General features: G+C 41.6%; 12 non-coding genes across 12 annotated transcripts; all 12 read right to left on the reverse strand.

Annotated features, from left to right (window-relative positions):
• Positions 1-148: 148 nt before the first annotated feature.
• Positions 149-222, reverse strand: trnan-guu (transfer RNA asparagine (anticodon GUU)). The gene has a single exon. It is a non-coding gene; the product is annotated as a tRNA-Asn (tRNA).
• Positions 223-3,707: 3,485 nt separating this feature from the next.
• trnan-guu (transfer RNA asparagine (anticodon GUU)) lies at positions 3,708-3,781 on the reverse strand. The gene has a single exon. It is a non-coding gene; the product is annotated as a tRNA-Asn (tRNA).
• A 1,113-nt stretch (positions 3,782-4,894) lies between these two features.
• trnan-guu (transfer RNA asparagine (anticodon GUU)) lies at positions 4,895-4,968 on the reverse strand. Its single transcript has one exon. It is a non-coding gene; the product is annotated as a tRNA-Asn (tRNA).
• Positions 4,969-6,081: 1,113 nt separating this feature from the next.
• On the reverse strand, positions 6,082-6,155 carry trnan-guu (transfer RNA asparagine (anticodon GUU)). The gene has a single exon. It is a non-coding gene; the product is annotated as a tRNA-Asn (tRNA).
• Positions 6,156-10,824: 4,669 nt separating this feature from the next.
• trnan-guu (transfer RNA asparagine (anticodon GUU)) lies at positions 10,825-10,898 on the reverse strand. Its single transcript has one exon. It is a non-coding gene; the product is annotated as a tRNA-Asn (tRNA).
• Positions 10,899-12,011: 1,113 nt separating this feature from the next.
• Positions 12,012-12,085, reverse strand: trnan-guu (transfer RNA asparagine (anticodon GUU)). Its single transcript has one exon. It is a non-coding gene; the product is annotated as a tRNA-Asn (tRNA).
• A 1,113-nt stretch (positions 12,086-13,198) lies between these two features.
• On the reverse strand, positions 13,199-13,272 carry trnan-guu (transfer RNA asparagine (anticodon GUU)). Its single transcript has one exon. It is a non-coding gene; the product is annotated as a tRNA-Asn (tRNA).
• A 1,113-nt stretch (positions 13,273-14,385) lies between these two features.
• On the reverse strand, positions 14,386-14,459 carry trnan-guu (transfer RNA asparagine (anticodon GUU)). The gene has a single exon. It is a non-coding gene; the product is annotated as a tRNA-Asn (tRNA).
• Positions 14,460-15,571: 1,112 nt separating this feature from the next.
• Positions 15,572-15,645, reverse strand: trnan-guu (transfer RNA asparagine (anticodon GUU)). Its single transcript has one exon. It is a non-coding gene; the product is annotated as a tRNA-Asn (tRNA).
• Positions 15,646-16,758: 1,113 nt separating this feature from the next.
• Positions 16,759-16,832, reverse strand: trnan-guu (transfer RNA asparagine (anticodon GUU)). The gene has a single exon. It is a non-coding gene; the product is annotated as a tRNA-Asn (tRNA).
• Positions 16,833-17,945: 1,113 nt separating this feature from the next.
• On the reverse strand, positions 17,946-18,019 carry trnan-guu (transfer RNA asparagine (anticodon GUU)). The gene has a single exon. It is a non-coding gene; the product is annotated as a tRNA-Asn (tRNA).
• A 1,113-nt stretch (positions 18,020-19,132) lies between these two features.
• On the reverse strand, positions 19,133-19,206 carry trnan-guu (transfer RNA asparagine (anticodon GUU)). The gene has a single exon. It is a non-coding gene; the product is annotated as a tRNA-Asn (tRNA).
• Positions 19,207-19,478: the final 272 nt, after the last annotated feature.

Consider the following 19,478-nt stretch of genomic DNA (forward strand, 5'->3'; position numbering starts at 1 on the left):
CTTTAGATAGATTGTCAAACACACTAACTGATTGCACTAGAGAGGCTTGTGTTGGCATTGACCCTCAGCAGGACAAAGTAACAGGGAATCTCATTACAGGTCCAGGATGTCACATCCGCATCATGGAGCACAACAAACTGAAGACTCTCGTCCCTGGGTGGGCTCGAACCACCAACCTTTAGATTAACAGTCTAACGCGCTAACCAATTGCGCCACAGAGACTTGTTGTGTGTCTGACCCTGACACTTGATCGCTGGCCATCCGTGATCTCATCCAACTGTACATGGAGTTTACGAAACAACAACACTTTGTTCCAATGGTTGTGTCAATGTGCATCGAAAGTGCCGCAACATTTTCAAGGATGTAGCCCTGTAGTTTTCTAACGTTTGTTAGCTTTTTGAATGGCCTTAAAAGGGCAAAAATGTAGCACAATGTTCGTCAGCACAACATTATATAAAAAGGCATCTGGCAGGAGTAAATTTGGCCACAATCATAAATATACTTTGACAAATATATATCTTAAACAACTGCGTTTTCACGAATGTAATATATGATCGCCAAGCCCATTCAAAATAATTAGGGGACTGACCCTGGAAGAATGATGTAATGGCGAGTCACTTTCATGTCGTATAGGCACACATATTCACACAAATACACACATACTGGACCAACATTGTACTTCAAGCGAAATACATTTAAATGCTAAGGGTTTTCATGCCAGATTGACATCATTTACATTGTCATACTTGCCGGATTAATATGAATAAATGATATGTTCCATGGAGACCACAGAATGATCAAGCTATTGAGTAACAGAAGATCAGAGACCATTGACAGCCATTTAGGTATAGTATAGCAGCAGGTATAGGAACTTGTCATCTTTCATGTTCAACAACACACCAATCACATGTGACAATAGGAAACAAAGCAGGTCAAAAGCGAGTTTACTGTAAATCCAGGAAGGTCTTACCACATCAGTATAAATGGAATGATAGCATCTCTGGGTGGGCTCAAATCACCAACCTTTAAACTAACGGCCTAAGGCGCTAACCAATCGCGCCACAGAGACTTGTGATTATGTTCACCCTCAGCAGGCCAAAGTCTCATGGAAGCTCACTACAAGTCAGGAAGTTTCACATCGCTACAATCTGAAAAATGTCATCCATGGGTGGTGTCGAAGCACCAATCTTTAGATAGATTGTCAAACACACTAACTGATTGCACGAGGGAGGCTTGTGTTGGCATTGACCCTCAGCAGGACAAAGTAACAGGGAATCTCATTACAGGTCCAGGATGTCACATCCGCATCATGGAGCACAACAAACTGAAAACTCTCGTCCCTGGGTGGGCTCGAACCACCAACCTTTAGATTAACAGTCTAACGCACTAACCAATTGCGACACAGAGACTTTTGGGTGTCTGACCCTGACACTTGATCGCTGGCCATCCGTGATCTCATCCAACTGTACATGGAGTTTACGAAACAACAAAACTTTGTTCCAATGGTTGTGTCAATGTGCATCGAAAGTGCCGCAACATTTTCAAGGATGTAGCCCTGTAGTTTTCTAACGTTTGTTAGCTTTTTGAATGGCCTTAAAAGGGCAAAAATGTAGCACAATGTTCGTCAGCACAACATTTTATAAAAAGGCATCTGGCAGGAGTAAATTTGGCCACAATCATAAATATACTTTGACAAATATATATCTTAAACAACTGCGTTTTCACGAATGTAATATATGATCGCCAAGCCCATTCAAAATAATTAGGGGACTGACCCTGGAAGAATGATGTAATGGCGAGTCACTTTCATGTCGTATAGGCACACATATTCACACAAATACACACATACTGGACCAACATTGTACTTCAAGCGAAATACATTTAAATGCTAAGGGTTTTCATGCCAGATTGACATCATTTACATTGTCATACTTGCCGGATTAATATGAATAAATGATATGTTCCATGGAGACCACAGAATGATCAAGCTATTGAGTAACAGAAGATCAGAGACCATTGACAGCCATTTAGGTATAGTATAGCAGCAGGTATAGGAACTTGTCATCTTTCATGTTCAACAACACACCAATCACATGTGACAATAGGAAACAAAGCAGGTCAAAAGCGAGTTTACTGTAAATCCAGGAAGGTCTTACCACATCAGTATAAATGGAATGATAGCATCTCTGGGTGGGCTCAAATCACCAACCTTTAAACTAACGGCCTAAGGCGCTAACCAATTGCGCCACAGAGACTTGTGATTATGTTCACCCTCAGCAGGCCAAAGTCTCATGGAAGCTCACTACAAGTCAGGAAGTTTCACATCGCTACAATCTGAAAAATGTCATCCATGGGTGGTGTCGAAGCACCAATCTTTAGATAGATTGTCAAACACACTAACTGATTGCACGAGGGAGGCTTGTGTTGGCATTGACCCTCAGCAGGACAAAGTAACAGGGAATCTCATTACAGGTCCAGGATGTCACATCCGCATCATGGAGCACAACAAACTGAAAACTCTCGTCCCTGGGTGGGCTCGAACCACCAACCTTTAGATTAACAGTCTAACGCACTAACCAATTGCGACACAGAGACTTTTGGGTGTCTGACCCTGACACTTGATCGCTGGCCATCCGTGATCTCATCCAACTGTACATGGAGTTTACGAAACAACAAAACTTTGTTCCAATGGTTGTGTCAATGTGCATCGAAAGTGCCGCAACATTTTCAAGGATGTAGCCCTGTAGTTTTCTAACGTTTGTTAGCTTTTTGAATGGCCTTAAAAGGGCAAAAATGTAGCACAATGTTCGTCAGCACAACATTTTATAAAAAGGCATCTGGCAGGAGTAAATTTGGCCACAATCATAAATATACTTTGACAAATATATATCTTAAACAACTGCGTTTTCACGAATGTAATATATGATCGCCAAGCCCATTCAAAATAATTAGGGGACTGACCCTGGAAGAATGATGTAATGGCGAGTCACTTTCATGTCGTATAGGCACACATATTCACACAAATACACACATACTGGACCAACATTGTACTTCAAGCGAAATACATTTAAATGCTAAGGGTTTTCATGCCAGATTGACATCATTTACATTGTCATACTTGCCGGATTAATATGAATAAATGATATGTTCCATGGAGACCACAGAATGATCAAGCTATTGAGTAACAGAAGATCAGAGACCATTGACAGCCATTTAGGTATAGTATAGCAGCAGGTATAGGAACTTGTCATCTTTCATGTTCAACAACACACCAATCACATGTGACAATAGGAAACAAAGTAGGTCAAAAGCGAGCTTACTGTAAATCCAGGAAGGTCTTTCCACATCACTATAAATGGAAAGATAGCATCTCTGGGTGGGCTCAAATCACCAACCTTTAAACTAACGGCCTAAGGCGCTAACCAATTGCGCCACAGAGACTTGTGATTATATTCACCCTCAGCAGGCCAAAGTCTCATGGAAGCTCACTACAAGTCAGGAAGTTTCACATCGCTACCATCTGAAAAATGTCATCCATGGGTGGTGTCGAAGAACCAATCTTTAGATAGATTGTCAAACACACTAACTGATTGCACTAGAGAGGCTTGTGTTGGCATTGACCCTCAGCAGGACAAAGTAACAGGGAATCTCATTACAGGTCCAGGATGTCACATCCGCATCATGGAGCACAACAAACTGAAAACTCTCGTCCCTGGGTGGGCTCGAACCACCAACCTTTAGATTAACAGTCTAACGCGCTAACCAATTGCGCCACAGAGACTTGTTGTGTGTCTGACCCTGACACTTGATCGCTGGCCATCCGTGATCTCATCCAACTGTACATGGAGTTTACGAAACAACAACACTTTGTTCCAATGGTTGTGTCAATGTGCATCGAAAGTGCCGCAACATTTTCAAGGATGTAGCCCTGTAGTTTTCTAACGTTTGTTAGCTTTTTGAATGGCCTTAAAAGGGCAAAAATGTAGCACAATGTTCGTCAGCACAACATTATATAAAAAGGCATCTGGCAGGAGTAAATTTGGCCACAATCATAAATATACTTTGACAAATATATATCTTAAACAACTGCGTTTTCACGAATGTAATATATGATCGCCAAGCCCATTCAAAATAATTAGGGGACTGACCCTGGAAGAATGATGTAATGGCGAGTCACTTTCATGTCGTATAGGCACACATATTCACACAAATACACACATACTGGACCAACATTGTACTTCAAGCGAAATACATTTAAATGCTAAGGGTTTTCATGCCAGATTGACATCATTTACATTGTCATACTTGCCGGATTAATATGAATAAATGATATGTTCCATGGAGACCACAGAATGATCAAGCTATTGAGTAACAGAAGATCAGAGACCATTGACAGCCATTTAGGTATAGTATAGCAGCAGGTATAGGAACTTGTCATCTTTCATGTTCAACAACACACCAATCACATGTGACAATAGGAAACAAAGTAGGTCAAAAGCGAGCTTACTGTAAATCCAGGAAGGTCTTTCCACATCACTATAAATGGAAAGATAGCATCTCTGGGTGGGCTCAAATAACCAACCTTTAAACTAACGGCCTAAGGCGCTAACCAATCGCGCCACAGAGACTTGTGATTATATTCACCCTCAGCAGGCCAAAGTCTCATGGAAGCTCACTACAAGTCAGGAAGTTTCACATCGCTACCATCTGAAAAATGTCATCCATGGGTGGTGTCGAAGAACCAATCTTTAGATAGATTGTCAAACACACTAACTGATTGCACTAGAGAGGCTTGTGTTGGCATTGACCCTCAGCAGGACAAAGTAACAGGGAATCTCATTACAGGTCCAGGATGTCACATCCGCATCATGGAGCACAACAAACTGAAAACTCTCGTCCCTGGGTGGGCTCGAACCACCAACCTTTAGATTAACAGTCTAACGCGCTAACCAATTGCGCCACAGAGACTTGTTGTGTGTCTGACCCTGACACTTGATCGCTGGCCATCCGTGATCTCATCCAACTGTACATGGAGTTTACGAAACAACAACACTTTGTTCCAATGGTTGTGTCAATGTGCATCGAAAGTGCCGCAACATTTTCAAGGATGTAGCCCTGTAGTTTTCTAACGTTTGTTAGCTTTTTGAATGGCCTTAAAAGGGCAAAAATGTAGCACAATGTTCGTCAGCACAACATTATATAAAAAGGCATCTGGCAGGAGTAAATTTGGCCACAATCATAAATATACTTTGACAAATATATATCTTAAACAACTGCGTTTTCACGAATGTAATATATGATCGCCAAGCCCATTCAAAATAATTAGGGGACTGACCCTGGAAGAATGATGTAATGGCGAGTCACTTTCATGTCGTATAGGCACACATATTCACACAAATACACACATACTGGACCAACATTGTACTTCAAGCGAAATACATTTAAATGCTAAGGGTTTTCATGCCAGATTGACATCATTTACATTGTCATACTTGCCGGATTAATATGAATAAATGATATGTTCCATGGAGACCACAGAATGATCAAGCTATTGAGTAACAGAAGATCAGAGACCATTGACAGCCATTTAGGTATAGTATAGCAGCAGGTATAGGAACTTGTCATCTTTCATGTTCAACAACACACCAATCACATGTGACAATAGGAAACAAAGCAGGTCAAAAGCGAGTTTACTGTAAATCCAGGAAGGTCTTTCCACATCAGTATAAATGGAATGATAGCATCTCTGGGTGGGCTCAAATCACCAACCTTTAAACTAACGGCCTAAGGCGCTAACCAATTGCGCCACAGAGACTTGTGATTATATTCACCCTCAGCAGGCCAAAGTCTCATGGAAGCTCACTACAAGTCAGGAAGTTTCACATCGCTACAATCTGAAAAATCTCATCCATGGGTGGTGTCGAAGCACCAATCTTTAGATAGATTGCCAAACACACTAACTGATTGCACGAGAGAGGCTTGTGTTGGCATTGACCCTCAGCAGGACAAAGTAACAGGGAATCTCATTACAGGTCCAGGATGTCACATCCGCATCATGGAGCACAACAAACTGAAAACTCTCGTCCCTGGGTGGGCTCGAACCACCAACCTTTAGATTAACAGTCTAACGCGCTAACCAATTGCGCCACAGAGACTTGTTGTGTGTCTGACCCTGACACTTGATCACTGGCCATCCGTGATCTCATCCAACTGTACATGGAGTTTACGAAACAACAACACTTTGTTCCAATGGTTGTGTCAACGTGCATCGAAAGTGCCGCAACATTTTCAAGGAAGTAGCCCTGTAGTTTTCTAACGTTTGTTAGCTTTTTGAATGGCCTTAAAAGGGCAAAAATGTAGCACAATGTTCGTCAGCGCAACATTATATAAAAAGGCATCTGGCAGGAGTAAATTCAGCCACAATCACAAATATAATTTGATAAATATATATCTTAAACAACTGCGTTTTCACGAATGTAATATATGATCGCCAAGCCCATTCAAAATAATTAGGGGACTGACCCTGGAAGAATGATGTAATGGCGAGTCACGTTCATGGCGTATAGGCACACATATTCACACAAACACACACATACTGGACCAACATTGTCCTTCAAGCGAAATACATTTAAATGCTAAGGGTTTTCATGCCAGATTGACATCATTTACATTGTCATACTTGCCGGATTAATATGAATAAATGATATGTTCCATGGAGACCACAGAATGATCAAGCTATTGAGTAACAGAAGATCAGAGACCACTGACAGCCATTTAGGTATAGTATAGCAGCAGGTATAGGAACTTGTCATCTTTCATGTTCAACAACACACCAATCACATGTGACAATAGGAAACAAAGCAGGTCAAAAGCGAGCTTACTGTAAATCCAGGAAGGTCTTTCCACATCAGTATAAATGGAATGATAGCATCTCTGGGTGGGCTCAAATCACCAACCTTTAAAACTAACAGCCTAAGGCGCTAACCAATTGCGCCACAGAGACTTGTGATTATATTGTCCCTCAGCAGGCCAAAGTCTCATGGAAGCTCACTACAAGTCAGGAAGTTTCACATTGCTACAATCTGAAAAATGTCATCCATGGGTGGTGTTGAAGCACCAATCTTTAGATAGCTTGTCAAACACACTAACTGATTGCACTAGAGAGGCTTGTGTTGGCATTGACCCTCAGCAGGACAAAGTAACAGGGAATCTCATTACAGGTCCAGGATGTCACATCTGCATCATAACAAACTGAAAACTCTCGTCCCTGGGTGGGCTCAAACCACCAACCTTTAGATTAACAGTCCAACGCGCTAACCAATTGCGCCACAGAGACTTCTTGTGCATCTGACCCTGACACTTGATCGCTGGCCATCCGTGATCTCATCCAACTGTACATGGAGTTTACGAAACAACAACACTTTGTTCCAATGGTTGTGTCAACGTGCATCGAAAGTGCAGCAACATTTTCAAGGAAGTAACCATGTAGTTTTCTAACGTTTGTTAGCTTTTTGAATGGCCTTAAAAGGGCAAAAATGTAGCACAATGTTCGTCAGCACAACATTATATAAAAAGGCATCTGGCAGGAGTAAATTTGGCCACAATCACAAATATAATTTGATAAATATATATCTTAAACAACTGCGTTTTCACGAATGTAATATATGATCGCCAAGCCCATTCAAAATAATTAGGGGACTGACCCCGGAAGAATGATGTAATGGCGAGTCACTTTCATGGCGTATAGGCACACATATTCACACAAACACACACATACTGGACCAACATTGTCCTTCAAGCGAAATACATTTAAATGCTAAGGGTTTTCATGCCAGATTGACATCATTTACATTGTCATACTTGCCGGATTAATATGAATAAATGATATGTTCCATGGAGACCACAGAATGATCAAGCTATTGAGTAACATAATATCAGAGACTATTGACAGCCATTTAGGTATAGTATAGCAGCAGGTATAGGAACTTGTCATCTTTCATGTTCAACAACACACCAATCATATGTGACAATAGGAAACAAAGCAGGTCAAAAGCGAGCTTACTGTAAATCCAGGAAGGTCTTTCCACATCACTATAAATGGAAAGATAGCATCTCTGGGTGGGCTCAAATCACCAACCTTTAAAACTAACAGCCTAAGGCGCTAACCAATTGCGCCACAGAGACTTGTGATTATATTGTCCCTCAGCAGGCCAAAGTCTCATGGAAGCTCACTACAAGTCAGGAAGTTTCACATTGCTACAATCTGAAAAATGTCATCCATGGGTGGTGTCGAAGCACCAATCTTTAGATAGCTTGTCAAACACACTAACTGATTGCACTAGAGAGGCTTGTGTTGGCATTGACCCTCAGCAGGACAAAGTAACAGGGAATCTCATTACAGGTCCAGGATGTCACATCCGCATCATGGAGCACAACAAACTGAAAACTCTCGTCCATGGGTGGGCTCGAACCACCAACCTTTAGATTAACAGTCTAACACGCTAACCAATTGCGCCACAGAGACTTGCTGTGTGTCTGACCCTGACACTTGATCGCTGGCCATCCGTGATCTCATCCAACTGTACATGGAGTTTACGAAACAACAACACTTTGTTCCAATGGTTGTGTCAACGTGCATCGAAAGTGCCGCAACATTTTCAAGGAAGTAGCCCTGTAGTTTTCTAACGTTTGTTAGCTTTTTCAATGGCCTTAAAAGGGCAAAAATGTAGCACAATGTTCGTCAGCGCAACATTATATAAAAAGGCATCTGGCAGGAGTAAATTCAGCCACAATCACAAATATAATTTGATAAATATATATCTTAAACAACTGCGTTTTCACGAATGTAATATATGATCGCCAAGCCCATTCAAAATAATTAGGGGACTGACCCTAGAAGAATGATGTAATGGCGAGTCACTTTCATGGCGTATAGGCACACATATTCACACAAACACACACATACTGGACCAACATTGTCCTTCAAGCGAAATACATTTAAATGCTAAGGGTTTTCATGCCAGATTGACATAATTTACATTGTCATACTTGCCGGATTAATATGAATAAATGATATGTTCCATGGAGACCACAGAATGATCAAGCTATTGAGTTACATAATATCAGAGACCATTGACAGCCATTTTGGTATAGTATAGCAGCAGGTATAGGAACTTGTCATCTTTCATGTTCAACAACACACCAATCACATGTGACAATAGGAAACAAAGCAGGTCAAAAGCGAGCTTACTGTAAATCCAGGAAGGTCTTTCCACATCACTATAAATGGAAAGATAGCATCTCTGGGTGGGCTCAAATCACCAACCTTTAAACTAACAGCCTAAGGCGCTAACCAATTGCGCCACAGAGACGTGTGATTATATTGACCCTCAGCAGGCCAAAGTCTCATGGAAGCTCACTACAAGTCAGGAAGTTTCACATCGCTACAATCTGAAAAATGTCATCCATGGGTGGTGTCGAAGTACCAATCTTTAGATAGCTTGTCAAACACACTAACTGATTGCACTAGAGAGGCTTGTGTTGGCATTGACCCTCAGCAGGACAAAGTAACAGGGAATCTCATTACAGGTCCAGGATGTCACATCCGCATCATGGAGCACAACAAACTGAAAACTCTCATCCCAGGGTGGGCTCGAACTACCAACCTTTAGATTAACAGTCGAACGCGCTAACCAATTGCGCCACAGAGACTTGCTGTGTGTCTGACCCTGACACTTGATCGCTGGCCATCCGTGATCTCATCCAACTGTACATGGAGTTTATGAAACAACAACACTTTGTTCCAATGGTTGTGTCAACGTGCATCGAAAGTGACGCAACATTTTCAAGGAAGTAGCCCTGTAGTTTTCTAACGTTTGTTAGCTTTTTGAATGGCCTTAAAAGGGCAAAAATGTAGCACAATGTTCGTCAGCGCAACATTATATAAAAAGGCATCTGGCAGGAGTAAATTCAGCCACAATCACAAATATAATTTGATAAATATATATCTTAAACAACTGCGTTTTCACGAATGTAATATATGATCGCCAAGCCCATTCAAAATAATTAGGGGACTGACCCTAGAAGAATGATGTAATGGCGAGTCACTTTCATGGCGTATAGGCACACATATTCACACAAACACACACATACTGGACCAACATTGTCCTTCAAGCGAAATACATTTAAATGCTAAGGGTTTTCATGCCAGATTGACATAATTTACATTGTCATACTTGCCGGATTAATATGAATAAATGATATGTTCCATGGAGACCACAGAATGATCAAGCTATTGAGTAACATAATATCAGAGACCATTGACAGCCATTTAGGTATAGTATAGCAGCAGGTATAGGAACTTGTCATCTTTCATGTTCAACAACACACCAATCACATGTGACAATAGGAAACAAATCAGGTCAAAAGCGAGCTTACTGTAAATCCAGGAAGGTCTTTCCACATCACTATAAATGGAAAGATAGCATCTCTGGGTGGGCTCAAATCACCAACCTTTAAACTAACGGCCTAAGGCGCTAACCAATTGCGCCACAGAGACTTGTGATTATATTGACCCTCAGCAGGCCAAAGTCTCATGGAAGCTCACTACAAGTCAGGAAGTTTCACATCGCTACAATCTGAAAAATGTCATCCATGGCTGGTGTCGAAGCACCAATCTTTAGATAGATTGTCAAACACACTAACTGATTGCACTAGAGAGGCTTGTGTTGGCATTGACCCTCAGCAGGACAAAGTAACAGGGAATCTCATTACAGGTGCAGGATGTCACATCCGCATCATGGAGCACAACAAACTGAAAACTCTCGTCCCAGGGTGGGCTCGAACCACCAACCTTTAGATTAACAGTCTAACGCGCTAACCAATTGCGCCACAGAGACTTGTTGTGTGTCTGACCCTGACACTTGATCGCTGGCCATCCGTGATCTCATCCAACTGTACATGGAGTTTACGAAACAACAACACTTTGTTCCAATGGTTGTGTCAACGTGCATCGAAAGTGCCGCAACATTTTCAAGGAAGTAGCCCTGTAGTTTTCTAACGTTTGTTAGCTTTTTGAATGGCCTTAAAAGGGCAAAAATGTCGCACAATGTTCGTCAGCGCAACATTATATAAAAAGGCATCTGGCAGGAGTAAATTCAGCCACAATCACAAATATAATTTGATAAATATATATCTTAAACAACTGCGTTTTCACGAATGTAATATATGATCGCCAAGCCCATTCAAAATAATTAGGGGACTGACCCTGGAAGAATGATGTAATGGCGAGTCACTTTCATGGCGTATAGGCACACATATTCACACAAACACACACATACTGGACCAACATTGTCCTTCAAGCGAAATACATTTAAATGCTAAGGGTTTTCATGCCAGATTGACATCATTTACATTGTCATACTTGCCGGATTAATATGAATAAATTATATGTTCCATGGAGACCACAGAATGATCAAGCTATTGAGTTACATAATATCGGAGACCATTGACAGCCATTTTGGTATAGTATAGCAGCAGGTATAGGAACTTGTCATCTTTCATGTTCAACAACACACCAATCACATGTGACAATAGGAAACAAAGCAGGTCAAAAGCGAGCTTACTGTAAATCCAGGAAGGTCTTTCCACATCACTATAAATGGAAAGATAGCATCTCTGGGTGGGCTCAAATCACCAACCTTTAAACTAACGGCCTAAGGCGCTAACCAATTGCGCCACAGAGACGTGTGATTATATTGACCCTCAGCAGGCCAAAGTCTCATGGAAGCTCACTACAAGTCAGGAAGTTTCACATCGCTACAATCTGAAAAATGTCATCCATGGGTGGTGTCGAAGTACCAATCTTTAGATAGCTTGTCAAACACACTAACTGATTGCACTAGAGAGGCTTGTGTTGGCATTGACCCTCAGCAGGACAAAGGAACAGGGAATCTCATTACAGGTCCAGGATGTCACATCCGCATCATGGAGCACAACAAACTGAAAACTCTCGTCCCAGGGTGGGCTCGAACCACCAACCTTTAGATGAACAGTCTAACGCGCTAACCAATTGCGCCACAGAGACTTGTTGTGTGTCTGACCCTGACACTTGATCGCTGGCCATCCGTGATCTCATCCAACTGTACATGGAGTTTACGAAACAACAACACTTTGTTCCAATGGTTGTGTCAACGTGCATCGAAAGTGCCGCAACATTTTCAAGGAAGTAGCCCTGTAGTTTTCTAACGTTTGTTAGCTTTTTGAATGGCCTTAAAAGGGCAAAAATGTCGCACAATGTTCGTCAGCGCAACATTATATAAAAAGGCATCTGGCAGGAGTAAATTCAGCCACAATCACAAATATAATTTGATAAATATATATCTTAAACAACTGCGTTTTCACGAATGTAATATATGATCGCCAAGCCCATTCAAAATAATTAGGGGACTGACCCTGGAAGAATGATGTAATGGCGAGTCACTTTCATGGCGTATAGGCACACATATTCACACAAACACACACATACTGGACCAACATTGTCCTTCAAGCGAAATACATTTAAATGCTAAGGGTTTTCATGCCAGATTGACATAATTTACATTGTCATACTTGCCGGATCAATATGAATAAATGATATGTTCCATGGAGACCACAGAATGATCAAGCTATTGAGTAACATAATATCAGAGACCATTGACAGCCATTTAGGTATAGTATAGCAGCAGGTATAGGAACTTGTCATCTTTCATGTTCAACAACACACCAATCACATGTGACAATAGGAAACAAATCAGGTCAAAAGCGAGCTTACTGTAAATCCAGGAAGGTCTTTCCACATCACTATAAATGGAAAGATAGCATCTCTGGGTGGGCTAAAATCACCAACCTTTAAACTAACGGCCTAAGGCGCTAACCAATTGCGCCACAGAGACTTGTGATTATATTGACCCTCAGCAGGCCAAAGTCTCATGGAAGCTCACTACAAGTCAGGAAGTTTCACATCGCTACAATCTGAAAAATGTCATCCATGGCTGGTGTCGAAGCACCAATCTTTAGATAGATTGTCAAACACACTAACTGATTGCACTAGAGAGGCTTGTGTTGGCATTGACCCTCAGCAGGACAAAGTAACAGGGAATCTCATTACAGGTGCAGGATGTCACATCCGCATCATGGAGCACAACAAACTGAAAACTCTCGTCCCAGGGTGGGCTCGAACCACCAACCTTTAGATTAACAGTCTAACGCGCTAACCAATTGCGCCACAGAGACTTGTTGTGTGTCTGACCCTGACACTTGATCGCTGGCCATCCGTGATCTCATCCAACTGTACATGGAGTTTACGAAACAACAACACTTTGTTCCAATGGTTGTGTCAACGTGCATCGAAAGTGCCGCAACATTTTCAAGGAAGTAGCCCTGTAGTTTTCTAACGTTTGTTAGCTTTTTGAATGGCCTTAAAAGGGCAAAAATGTCGCACAATGTTCGTCAGCGCAACATTATATAAAAAGGCATCTGGCAGGAGTAAATTCAGCCACAATCACAAATATAATTTGATAAATATATATCTTAAACAACTGCGTTTTCACGAATGTAATATATGATCGCCAAGCCCATTCAAAATAATTAGGGGACTGACCCTGGAAGAATGATGTAATGGCGAGTCACTTTCATGGCGTATAGGCACACATATTCACACAAACACACACATACTGGACCAACATTGTCCTTCAAGCGAAATACATTTAAATGCTAAGGGTTTTCATGCCAGATTGACATCATTTACATTGTCATACTTGCCGGATCAATATGAATAAATGATATGTTCCATGGAGACCACAGAATGATCAAGCTATTGAGTAACATAATATCAGAGACCATTGACAGCCATTTAGGTATAGTATAGCAGCAGGTATAGGAACTTGTCATCTTTCATGTTCAACAACACACCAATCACATGTGACAATAGGAAACAAATCAGGTCAAAAGCGAGCTTACTGTAAATACAGGAAGGTCTTTCCACATCACTATAAATGGAAAGATAGCATCTCTGGGTGGGCTCAAATCACCAACCTTTAAACTAACGGCCTAAGGCGCTAACCAATTGCGCCACAGAGACTTGTGATTATATTGACCCTCAGCAGGCCAAAGTCTCATGGAAGCTCACTACAAGTCAGGAAGTTTCACATCGCTACAATCTGAAAAATGTCATCCATGGCTGGTGTCGAAGCACCAATCTTTAGATAGATTGTCAAACACACTAACTGATTGCACTAGAGAGGCTTGTGTTGGCATTGACCCTCAGCAGGACAAAGTAACAGGGAATCTCATTACAGGTGCAGGATGTCACATCCGCATCATGGAGCACAACAAACTGAAAACTCTCATCCCAGGGTGGGCTCGAACCACCAACCTTTAGATTAACAGTCTAACGCGCTAACCAATTGCGCCACAGAGACTTGTTGTGTGTCTGACCCTGACACTTGATCGCTGGCCATCCGTGATCTCATCCAACTGTACATGGAGTTTACGAAACAACAACACTTTGTTCCAATGGTTGTGTCAACGTGCATCGAAAGTGCCGCAACATTTTCAAGGAAGTAGCCCTGTAGTTTTCTAACGTTTGTTAGCTTTTTGAATGGCCTTAAAAGGGCAAAAATGTCGCACAATGTTCGTCAGCGCAACATTATATAAAAAGGCATCTGGCAGGAGTAAATTCAGCCACAATCACAAATATAATTTGATAAATATATATCTTAAACAACTGCGTTTTCACGAATGTAATATATGATCGCCAAGCCCATTCAAAATAATTAGGGGACTGACCCTGGAAGAATGATGTAATGGCGAGTCACTTTCATGGCGTATAGGCACACATATTCACACAAACACACACATACTGGACCAACATTGTCCTTCAAGCGAAATACATTTAAATGCTAAGGGTTTTCATGCCAGATTGACATAATTTACATTGTCATACTTGCCGGATCAATATGAATAAATGATATGTTCCATGGAGACCACAGAATGATCAAGCTATTGAGTAACATAATATCAGAGACCATTGACAGCCATTTAGGTATAGTATAGCAGCAGGAAGAGAACTTGTCATCTTTCATGTTCAACAACACACCAATCACATGTGACAATAGGAAACAAAGCAGGTCAAAAGCGAGCTTACTGTAAATCCAGGAAGGTCTTTCCACATCACTATAAATGGAAAGATAGCATCTCTGGGTGGGCTCAAATCACCAACCTTTAAACTAACGGCCTAAGGCGCTAACCAATTGCGCCACAGAGACTTGTGATTATATTGACCCTCAGCAGGCCAAAGTCTCATGGAAGCTCACTACAAGTCAGGAAGTTTCACATCGCTACAATCTGAAAAATGTCACCCATGGCTGGTGTCGAAGCACCAATCTTTAGATAGATTGTCAAACACACTAACTGATTGCACTAGAGAGGCTTGTGTTGGCATTGACCCTCAGCAGGACAAAGTAACAGGGAATCTCATTACAGGTCCAGGATGTCACATCCGCATCATGGAGCACAACAAACTGAAAACTCACGTCCCTGGGTGGGCTCGAACCACCAACCTTTAGATTAACAGTCTAACGCGCTAACCAATTGCGCCACAGAGACTTGTTGTGTGTCTGACCCTGACACTTGATCGCTGGCCATCCGTGATCTCATCCAACTGTACATGGAGTTTACGAAACAACAACACTTTGTTCCAATGGTTGTGTCAACGTGCATCGAAAGTGCCGCAACATTTTCAAGGAAGTAGCCCTGTAGTTTTCTAACGTTTGTTAGCTTTTTGAATGGCCTTAAAAGGGCAAAAATGTCGCACAATGTTCGTCAGCGCAACATTATATAAAAAGGCATCTGGCAGGAGTAAATTCAGCCACAATCACAAATATAATTTGATAAATATATATCTTAAACAACTGCGTTTTCACGAATGTAATATATGATCGCCAAGCCCATTCAAAATAATTAGGGGACTGACCCTGGAAGAATGATGTAATGGCGAGTCACTTTCATGGCGTATAGGCACACATATTCACACAAACACACACATACTGGACCAACATTGTCCTTCAAGCGAAATACATTTAAATGCTAAGGGTTTTCATGCCAGATTGACATCATTTACATTGTCATACTTGCCGGATTAATATGAATAAATGATATGTTCCATGGAGACCACAGAATGATCAAGCTATTGAGTAACATAATATCAGAGACCATTGACAGCCATTTAGGTATAGTATAGCAGCAGGTATAGGAACTTGTCATCTTTCATGTTCAACAACACACCAATCACATGTGACAATAGGAAACAAAGCAGGTCAAAAGCGAGCTTACTGTAAATCCAGGAAGGTCTTTCCACATCACTATAAATGGAAAGATAGCATCTCTGGGTGGGCTCAAATCACCAACCTTTAAACTAACGGCCTAAGGCGCTAACCAATTGCGCCACAGAGACTTGTGATTATATTGACCCTCAGCAGGCCAAAGTCTCATGGAAGCTCACTACAAGTCAGGAAGTTTCACATCGCTACAATCTGAAAAATGTCATCCATGGGTGGTGTCGAAGCACCAATCTTTAGATAGATTGTCAAACACACTAACTGATTGCACTAGAGAGGCTTGTGTTGGCATTGACCCTCAGCAGGACAAAGTAACAGGGAATCTCATTACAGGTCCAGGATGTCACATCCGCATCATGGAGCACAACAAACTGAAAACTCTCGTCCCAGGGTGGGCTCGAACCACCAACCTTTAGATTAACAGTCTAACGCGCTAACCAATTGCGCCACAGAGACTTGTTGTGTGTCTGACCCTGACACTTGATCGCTGGCCATCCGTGATCTCATCCAACTGTACATGGAGTTTACGAAACAACAACACTTTGTTCCAATGGTTGTGTCAACGTGCATCGAAAGTGCCGCAACATTTTCAAGGAAGTAGCCCTGTAGTTTTCTAACGTTTGTTAGCTTTTTGAATGGCCTTAAAAGGGCAAAAATGTAGCACAATGTTCGTCAGCGCAACATTATATAAAAAGGCATCTGGCAGGAGTAAATTCAGCCACAATCACAAATATAATTTGATAAATATATATCTTAAACAACTGCGTTTTCACGAATGTAATATATGATCGCCAAGCCCATTCAAAATAATTAGGGGACTGACCCTGGAAGAATGATGTAATGGCGAGTCACTTTCATGGCGTATAGGCACACATATTCACACAAACACACACATACTGGACCAACATTGTCCTTCAAGCGAAATACATTTAAATGCTAAGGGTTTTCATGCCAGATTGACATAATTTACATTGTCATACTTGCCGGATTAATATGAATAAATGATATGTTCCATGGAGACCACAGAATGATCAAGCTATTGAGTAACATAATATCAGAGACCATTGACAGCCATTTAGGTATAGTATAGCAGCAGGTATAGGAACTTGTCATCTTTCATGTTCAACAACACACCAATCACATGTGACAATAGGAAACAAAGCAGGTCAAAAGCGAGCTTACTGTAAATCCAGGAAGGTCTTTCCACATCACTATAAATGGAAAGATAGCATCTCTGGGTGGGCTCAAATCACCAACCTTTAAACTAACGGCCTAAGGCGCTAACCAATTGCGCCACAGAGACTTGTGATTATATTGACCCTCAGCAGGCCAAAGTCTCATGGAAGCTCACTACAAGTCAGGAAGTTTCACATCGCTACAATCTGAAAAATGTCATCCATGGCTGGTGTCGAAGCACCAATCTTTAGATAGATTGTCAAACACACTAACTGATTGCACTAGAGAGGCTTGTGTTGGCATTGACCCTCAGCAGGACAAAGTAACAGGGAATCTCATTACAGGTGCAGGATGTCACATCCGCATCATGGAGCACAACAAACTGAAAACTCTCGTCCCAGGGTGGGCTCGAACCACCAACCTTTAGATTAACAGTCTAACGCGCTAACCAATTGCGCCACAGAGACTTGTTGTGTGTCTGACCCTGACACTTGATCGCTGGCCATCCGTGATCTCATCCAACTGTACATGGAGTTTACGAAACAACAACACTTTGTTCCAATGGTTGTGTCAACGTGCATCGAAAGTGCCGCAACATTTTCAAGGAAGTAGCCCTGTAGTTTTCTAACGTTTGTTAGCTTTTTGAATGGCCTTAAAAGGGCAAAAATGTCGCACAATGTTCGTCAGCGCAACATTATATAAAAAGGCATCTGGCAGGAGTAAATTCAGCCACAATCACAAATATAATTTGATAAATATATATCTTAAACAACTGCGTTTTCACGAATGTAATATATGATCGCCAAGCCCATTCAAAATAATTAGGGGACTGACCCTGGAAGAATGATGTAATGGCGAGTCACTTTCATGGCGTATAGGCACACATATTCACACAAACACACACATACTGGACCAACATTGTCCTTCAAGCGAAATACATTTAAATGCTAAGGGTTTTCATGCCAGATTGACATAATTTACATTGTCATACTTGCCGGATTAATATGAATAAATTATATGTTCCATGGAGACCACAGAATGATCAAGCTATTGAGTAACATAATATCAGAGACCATTGACAGCCATTTAGGTATAGTATAGCAGCAGGTATAGGAACTTGTCATCTTTCATGTTCAACAACACACCAATCACATGTGACAATAGGAAACAAAGCAGGTCAAAAGCGAGCTTACTGTAAATCCAGGAAGGTCTTTCCACATCACTATAAATGGAAAGATAGCATCTCTGGGTGGGCTCAAATCACCAACCTTTAAACTAACGGCCTAAGGCGCTAACCAATTGCGCCACAGAGACTTGTGATTATATTGACCCTCAGCAGGCCAAAGTCTCATGGAAGCTCACTACAAGTCAGGAAGTTTCACATCGCTACAATCTGAAAAATGTCATCCATGGCTGGTGTCGAAGCACCAATCTTTAGATAGATTGTCAAACACACTAACTGATTGCACTAGAGAGGCTTGTGTTGGCATTGACCCTCAGCAGGACAAAGTAACAGGGAATCTCATTACAGGTCCAGGATGTCACATCCGCATCATGGAGCACAACAAACTGAAAACTCTCGTCCCTGGGTGGGCTCGAACCACCAACCTTTAGATTAACAGTCTAACGCGCTAACCAATTGCGCCACAGAGACTTGTTGTGTGTCTGACCCTGACACTTGATCGCTGGCCATCCGTGATCTCATCCAACTGTACATGGAGTTTACGAAACAACAACACTTTGTTCCAATGGTTGTGTCAACGTGCATCGAAAGTGCCGCAACATTTTCAAGGAAGTAGCCCTGTAGTTTTCTAACGTTTGTTAGCTTTTTGAATGGCCTTAAAAGGGCAAAAATGTAGCACAATGTTCGTCAGCGCAACATTATATAAAAAGGCATCTGGCAGGAGTAAATTCAGCCACAATCAC

This window comes from Salmo salar, chromosome 07 (assembly GCF_965601325.2).
Source record: "Salmo salar chromosome 07, fSalSal1, whole genome shotgun sequence".
Classification (NCBI taxonomy): Eukaryota; Metazoa; Chordata; class Actinopteri; order Salmoniformes; family Salmonidae; genus Salmo; species Salmo salar.